We start from the raw sequence: 7,393 nt of genomic DNA, 5'->3' as shown, positions 1-7,393 counted from the left end.
GGTCCAAGAGTTCCACTCCCTAAACATTCACTGAACTCCAGCCTCGTACCAGACACTTACACCCACTGTCCCACCAAGTCTGCACTGTGCCCTGCAGAGGAGGGGCCACCACCCCCATTTTGCAGATAAGGAAGCTGAGGCTCAGTTAAGGCAGAGCTGGGATTCGAACCGAGGTCTGGGGAGGCCAGAGCTGGCACCCCTGCTGTGAGTGGAATGGGCGGGGCAAGAAGGGGTGAGCTGAGTGGTGATCTCATAGCAGGAAGGGTTGGCTCAGAACTTATCTCCTTTACCCGGGAAACGGGGCCACAGAGCTGATGGCTGAGTGAGGGAAGGACAGTCAGGATCCAGACCTGAATTCCAGATGCCCAGATCCTCCCTGGGATTGAGGGCCCCACCCCATCTACCCCCAGTCACTGGACCTGCCCACCACCCCCCAGCATGGCTGAGAGGAGGCCCCCAGCTGGGGAAGAGGGCCTGCAGGGGGAGGTGGGTTAGGAGGGCCGGACTGGGGAGCGCCCGCCGGGGTGACAGGATTAGCAGATTAGCTCCAAGGAGGACAAAGGCGAGGTCAGTGCTAAGTGGATTTCCAGAAAGCGGCCTGGGCCCAGCAGCGGCAGGACCACAGGTGGGGCCCGGAGCCGGCCGCGGCCAGCGGGCAGCTGCACGCCTTCACCTCTCCCTGCCTCAGTCTCGTCATCCATAACGGGGTCAGGGTGACAGCTCCAGCCTTGGGGGATGAGACTTGACACCGGCTTGGTTCCACCTGTCGCTGAACAGGTGCCTAGTAGACGTTCTTAGGACTTTCCTTCCAGAATCATCCTCAGGTCCCAGCGTCATACATGAGCAAAGGGAAAAAGAACTTCTGGTTGTCTTTTGGGGTTTTTTTGGCTGTGTCGCGCGGCATGTGGGATCTTAGTTCCCTGACCAGGGGTCAAACCCATGCCCCCTGCAGTGGAAGTTCAGAGTCCCAACCACTGGACCACCAGTGAATTCCCAAAGAGCTTCTGGTTGAACGTTAAGTCAGGTAAACGCAAAAGCTGGGTGCGAGGTATAGGACGAGAAGAGGAACCTCGGGGACTGACTCCTGGCGGCCACGTCACACCCATCTCAGCTGCAGAAGCAAAGGCCCGTCCTGAGCCCAGTGGGACCCTCCTCTCCCCGACAGTGCCCCACCCCCAGGGTGCACCGGGCCCCGAATGTGTGAACCAGGACAGCCCTCACCTGTGTACTCACCCAGCCTCCCTCCTGCAGACAGAGGGTGTCTGGAACACCTCCAGAGGCCCTGGAACCATCGAGAGATCTCCACAATGCCCCCGTGTGTTGGCTTTCCCACCCTCACCTGGGATCACCTGAGTAAACCCCCTGCACCCAAGTCCCGATCTCAGGCTCTGCTATCAGGGGAGCCGAACACACAACTGTGTTCCAGATATGAAGAGGAAACTGGACTTGGAGAACAAGGCCTTGGGGGTTCATCACTCTCATTCCCAAATTTCCAATAACACAGTCAAGTTGCTTAAATGATGATTTTATGTTCGCTCGCTATGCTGCGAAACAGTCACCTCAAACTTAGTACCTTGAAACAGCAATGACCATCTGTCCTCTCCGGGCACCTGTTGGGCAGGAGTTCCGAGGCTTAGCTGGGCAGCTCTGGCTCAGGCTCTCGTGGCAGCTGCAGTGGTGGCCTGGCTGCATCATCTGAAGGCCCACCTGGGGCGGGAGGACCCGCTCCAAGCTGGCTCACCGCCCCAGCTGGTCAGTTGTGCAGGCTGTTGGCTGAGGCCCATCCCTCCTCTTGAGAGCAGGTGTCCCAGGGGGATGTCCTCACCAGACAGCGACTGGCGTCCCCCAAGTCAGCGACCGCAGAGAGAAGCTGCCATGCATTTGTAACCCAGCCTCAGGAGTCGCTCATGCCCCTCCCCACCGTTGTCCATCCGTCACAGGCCAGCCCTGCAGTCAGTGTGGGAAGGACAGGGCCCGTTCATGGGCCTGCAATCTGTTCAGGAGGCAAAGGCAGCAACAGAATGAGCTCTGGTCCCCGCAGGGGAGGCGGGGGTCCTCCCTCCCAGTGCCAGCATGGAGGAGGGGCAGTTCTTTTTATTTATTTACTTATTTTATTTATATATTTGGCTGCATTGGGTCTTCATTGCTGCGCGCAGGCTTTCTCTAGTTGTGGCGAGCAGGGGCTACTCTTCGTTGCGGTGAGCAGGCTTCTCATTGCATTGGCTTCTCTCAGGCTTCAGTAGTTGCGGCACACGGGCTTAGTTGCTCCGTGGCATGTGGGATCTTTCTGGACCAGGGCTTGAACCCGTGTCCTCTGCATCGGCAGGCAGATTCTTAACCACTGCACCGCCAGGGAAGTCCGGAGGGGCAGTTCTTAAGCCCAGACTTCTGAGACTGCCAATGGGGTGGGTGTGGGAGCCCTGGGGGCCATTGGAGCTGGAGAACCAGTGGAGCCGAGGGTCCCCAGCTAAGCCTGGAAGTTCCAGCCCTTTCACCGATTGCTGGCTCTGACAACCACGTGTTGAGTGCTGTGCCAGGCTGTCCTGGGGATGCTGCAGACTGGCGTGGGAGAGACCACCCAGGCAGCTCCCTAGTTACAGTGGTCAGGAGCACGTGGGGAGGCTGCTGGGCCTGGGAATTGAGAGGGTGCGTTCCAGGCAACAGCACATGCGGCGGGCCTGCAGGCCAGGCAGCCATTAGACAAGCAGCTCAGGAAGAGTGCTCCAGTGTGTGCCAAGGCCTCCCTGAGGACAGCCATGGCCGGCTGTGTCTCCCACCCAGCCCTGCTGACCCCTGGGTCCATCTACACCCAGTGCTGCTCTTGGCGAGCTCCAGCTCCATCCCTGGAGCCCCCAGGGCGTCAGATCAAGCCCACCTCCTGGCCTTTGCACAAGCGGTGCCGTCCACCCGGAATGCTGCAACAGAGAACTAGCAGCCAGAGGACCCACCAGTGAGGAGGCCTGGACACCGACGCAGCCTGCATTCCCGACACCTCCTGGGATGGTTAGGACCAGAAGGCTTGAGGTGGACACCTCCAGGCACCAGCCCGGAACAGGCATCGGGCACGCTTCGCGAGCGCCCCCTCGTGGTGACTGTGAGAAGGGCCAGCTGCTCGGGAGTGAGACCTGGGCGGTCACAGGCCTGAAGTCAGCCACGGGCGCGATGCTCTAGTGTCCCCATCGGGCAGCGCTTATGAAACAAGCGGCCCACAGTTTGGCTTCACACTGGGCCCAGGAATTACGTAGCCGGTCCTGCCTGGCCCTCCACCCAGCCCCAGTGACCTGGGTTGCCAGGGAGATGGCAACAGGGAAGTGTGGGAGTTGGAGCCCCAACACTCAGTTCAGAATAAGGCGCAGGGGGGCGAGCCACACATCCAGGGGATGGCCCGTAACCCCTCCAGGGACCCCCCGGGGAAGGGAGAAAGGAAGGGACTGCGACGGGAAGAGCAGGGCGTGCCACCGCCGCCAGAGCCCGCTGGCAGCCCTGCTGCGCTTCTGCACAGCCCTGGCGTAGGTCTCTTATCTCAGCCCTCTGGGGTCCCCAGTATATCTGAGTCTGTCCCCACCTCCTGGGCCCATGGAGGACGGGGTCCCTCCTGCTCGGTCTCCTCGGTATAGGCACTGGGGACAGGGGCCAAAACTGTGCCCCAGGAGCAGGGTCTTGTTGCTCCAGGGCCGGGGTTGCCCAAAAGGGGCAGCAGGAGGCTCAGGTTCTCACGGAACCACCCGCAGCCACCCTGGTACTTCCACCCACCGAGACTGTGGTCCTGCACGAGGCCTCTGAGTGTCAGAACCCCTGCCCCACAAAGCCCCAGAAGAGGGTCTGTCCTTTCACCCCAACACCACGAGGAGAGCTTGTTTCAGTGCATTGCCCCCCTCAGCAACCGAGGCCCAGAGCAGATAAAGCTGGGAGCCCTCCCGGGTGCAGTCCACGGTCAGGGGGCCTCGGCGGGCACCGAAAGGGTCATTGCACCCCTCAGCGAAGTTTGCACCCAGGAGACGGGGGTACGGTACTTGCGGAAGGCCGGAGGGCAGTCTCTCCTGGGACTAGGCCAGGAGGCTTCCTGGGGGAGGAAACACCGCCACTGGGCCCTGCAGTGGGAGCGGGGTTAGGGTTTGTCCCGATCGGGATGGGGGATTCAAAGGCCCAGGGGAAGGAGGGACAGCAGGACACCAGCAAGACGGGAGTGACAGGTGAGGGTCCTGCAGCAGGACCACCAGCCGTGTCTCAGCAAGCTCACCCCCAGTGTAGGTCCCCCCCAGTCCCCTGCCCTCAGCACGGGGCTCAAAGGTGGGAGCTGCTGACGGTCTGCGGAACAGCAGGGCTGACTGCTGGGGAGGGTGGGATGGTACAGAGAGGGTCCAAGGAGACCCCAGTAGACCCAGCAGACGGCAGGGGCAGCTGGCTGGCCATCCAGGCATCTGGATGGGTAAGAGCTGTGTGGTGGCCCCAGGGCAGTGGGGGCTGTCCAGCCAGGTCTCCCCAAGTCTGGCATGTTCTGACCCTGCATAGTGAGTCCCCTCTTGGGGAGCCTGTAGGGGACAGAGGGCAGCCTCGGAACAGGTGACCCCATGCCAAGGTCATGGGGCCCCCAACAGTGACACTTCCCAGGAGATAGCGGGTCCAGGCCAAGCAAACCTGATGGGTCTGAGCGTCCCTAACCCTCCCATCCGCAGGACAAGGCCCACATGGATCCAGGGACCGTGCGAGGCTACCGTCAGGCCCCCCCGAGCCTGAAGATGCCACGTCCTCCACATTTATGTATGTGTCTGTCTTCTCCAGGGGTCTGTGATCCACTTGCTGCCTTGTCCCCTGCCTCCTTAGTGGCGGGCACTCAAGGACAGGAGCCCTGTGGACCGGAGAGCTTCGGCCCCTGTGAACCGCAGCCACCAGGGGGCAGCACAACTCTGTAGCCTGAGCTCCCTGCTGGAGAGCCCCAGGAGGTGGTGGGAGAGAGACCCCACGACTCATCACACACACCATCTCGGGCTGCTGACCGCCGCACGGGAGACTTTGTGGGGAGACTGAGCCCTCGTTCCCAGGAAGCTGCCAGTGCTGAAAATATGACCTAACAATGTAGTGAGCTCCCTATCACAGGAGTGTCCGAATATAGACCACGTGCTGAACCTCTACAATGCTCTGAGCTAGAGGGTGCAAACTGCACAGCACATTGGAGCTGCCCATGCCTCAGGGGTTTGCACCCCACAGAAAGACAAATGTCATACGATATCTCTTAAATGTGGAATCTTAAAAAAAGCGTACAAATGAACTTATTTACAAAACACAAGCAGAGTCACAGATGTAGAAAACAGATTTATAGTTACCAGGAGGGAAAGGGGGAGGGATAAATTAGGAGATTGGGATTGACATATACACACTACTATATATAAAATAGATAACTAATAAGAACCTACCGTATAGCCCAGGGAACTCTACGCAATACTCTGTAATGGACTCTATGCAAAAAGAATCTAGAAAAGGGTGGTTTATGTATATGTAACTGATGTACTTTGCTGTACACCTGAAACTAACAACATTGTAAAGCAACGATACTCCAATAAAAAAATTTTTAAAAAGGGACTTTCCCTGGTGGCACAGTGGTTAAGAATCCGCCTGCCAATGCAGGAGACACGGGTTTGAGCCCTGGTCCAGGAAGACCCCACATTCTGCGGAGCAGCTAAGCCCGTGTGCCACAACTGCCGAGCCCGCGCACCTAGACCCCGTGCTCCACAACAAGAGAAGCCACCGCAATGAGAAGCCCACGCATCGCAATGAAGAGTAGCCCCCGCTCGACGCAACTTGAGAAAGCCCACGCGCAGCAATGAAGACCCAACGCAGCCAAAAATTAATTAACTAATTAATTTAAAAAAGAAAAAGAGTTTGCACCCGGTACCATCACTTACCAGGGTACTGGCTATGGGTCCCTGGGCTGAAGGAGTGGCCGCCCTCGGCTGGGGCCCCAGTCTGTACCCCCGCCCCACCATCTGCAGGTTCTGCGGGTGATGCCATAGGCCCTGCCCTCCAGGGGCAGCAGACAGACGTTCACGGTCTGGGTGACTTTAGGAGGATGCTGCAGGCCCCCGGGGTGGGCGGGGCAGCACAGGCAGAGGAATGGCACACGCAAAGGCGCAGAGGTGCAGAAGCACGTGGCAGGTTGGCAGCACGAAGGCAGCTGGCAGCACCAGGACTGGGGCACACGGTCAGGTGCGCCCAGACGGCAGAGGGTCTCAGATGCCACGCGACATGCCTGGGCTTTGCTCTGCGGTGCAGGACGTCCTTCCTGGGCTCGGCCAGGGCTCATTAGGCATGGTTAGGGCTGCAGCTGGCATCTAGCGAGTACTCTTCATGTGCCAGGCCCTGGCCAAGCACGTTGCCTGCTGCATCTGCTTCTCCCCATTTAACAGAGGAGAAAACCAAGCCTCAGAGAACAGCAGGAGTGCGTGCAGCAGTGGAGGAGGCAAGGCAACCCAGACCCCCACTGCCGATGCTCTCAGCCACCCACCTGCTGAAGACACACTTGGGTGTTGAAGACAAACTGGGGGGGGGGCACCCTGTGAGAGATGGGGGAGAGAGCTAGGGCAATGGCCCAAGGCAGTGAGGAACAGAATGGGTTCATAACAGGATGCTGGGCTGGGGAGACTCACACGTTCCTCTAGGACTTAGACAAGGACAGTCAAATGTGGACCCCACGCTTGGCGAGGCACTGAGGTGACCCACTGGAGGCTCCTCCGGCAGCAGATGGGGGAGGAGACGCCCCCAGTTGGGGGGGAGACCAGCCTGCTGTCCCGGGCACAGCAGCATCTGAAACTCCTTTTGGGGAATTTTCTTCAGAGCAATTTATGAGGCACAGGAGGACCAGGCGCCACCCAGCCCCACCTCGCCTGTGCCCAAACACGGCGTTTGGCAGTGGGCGCCCTCACTTGGCTCTTGGCCCAGGAGGTGGGGCTGCCCGCCAGTAGATGGACCCCACCCCCAGCCCGGGTGCTGGGGGCGTCTGGGCGGCGATGGCAGAGGAAACAGACCAGTACAGTGTGGGGCTCATCACTTCTTTAGCAGCGGATTTCTTTTTGCAAACAAAACTCCCCAGGAAGCCCAAGTTATCGTTCCGAATTTATTCGTGATTCAATGAGCTTCAGTAGAACACCTGCTGCGTGCCAGGCCTGTGCCAGGAGGAGACAGCGACAGGAGAATGCCAGGCAGCTCGGTGGGCATGAGCGAGGGCGGTCCCCCAACGCAAAAAGCAAAACGCGTCTCGGCTCGGACACGCCCTGGGGAGGTGGGGATTGTGACCATCCCAAGGTCTCAGACAGGAAGTGACTACAGAGAAGAATCAGTGTGATGAAGGACTCTGGAGTGATGCCCAGGTACGTGCCCCAAAGACCGAGCGCAGGGA

The sequence above is a fragment of the Orcinus orca genome, chromosome 17, assembly GCF_937001465.1.
Source record: "Orcinus orca chromosome 17, mOrcOrc1.1, whole genome shotgun sequence".
Taxonomy (NCBI): Eukaryota; Metazoa; Chordata; class Mammalia; order Artiodactyla; family Delphinidae; genus Orcinus; species Orcinus orca.
This window is presented reverse-complemented; position numbering follows the sequence as displayed.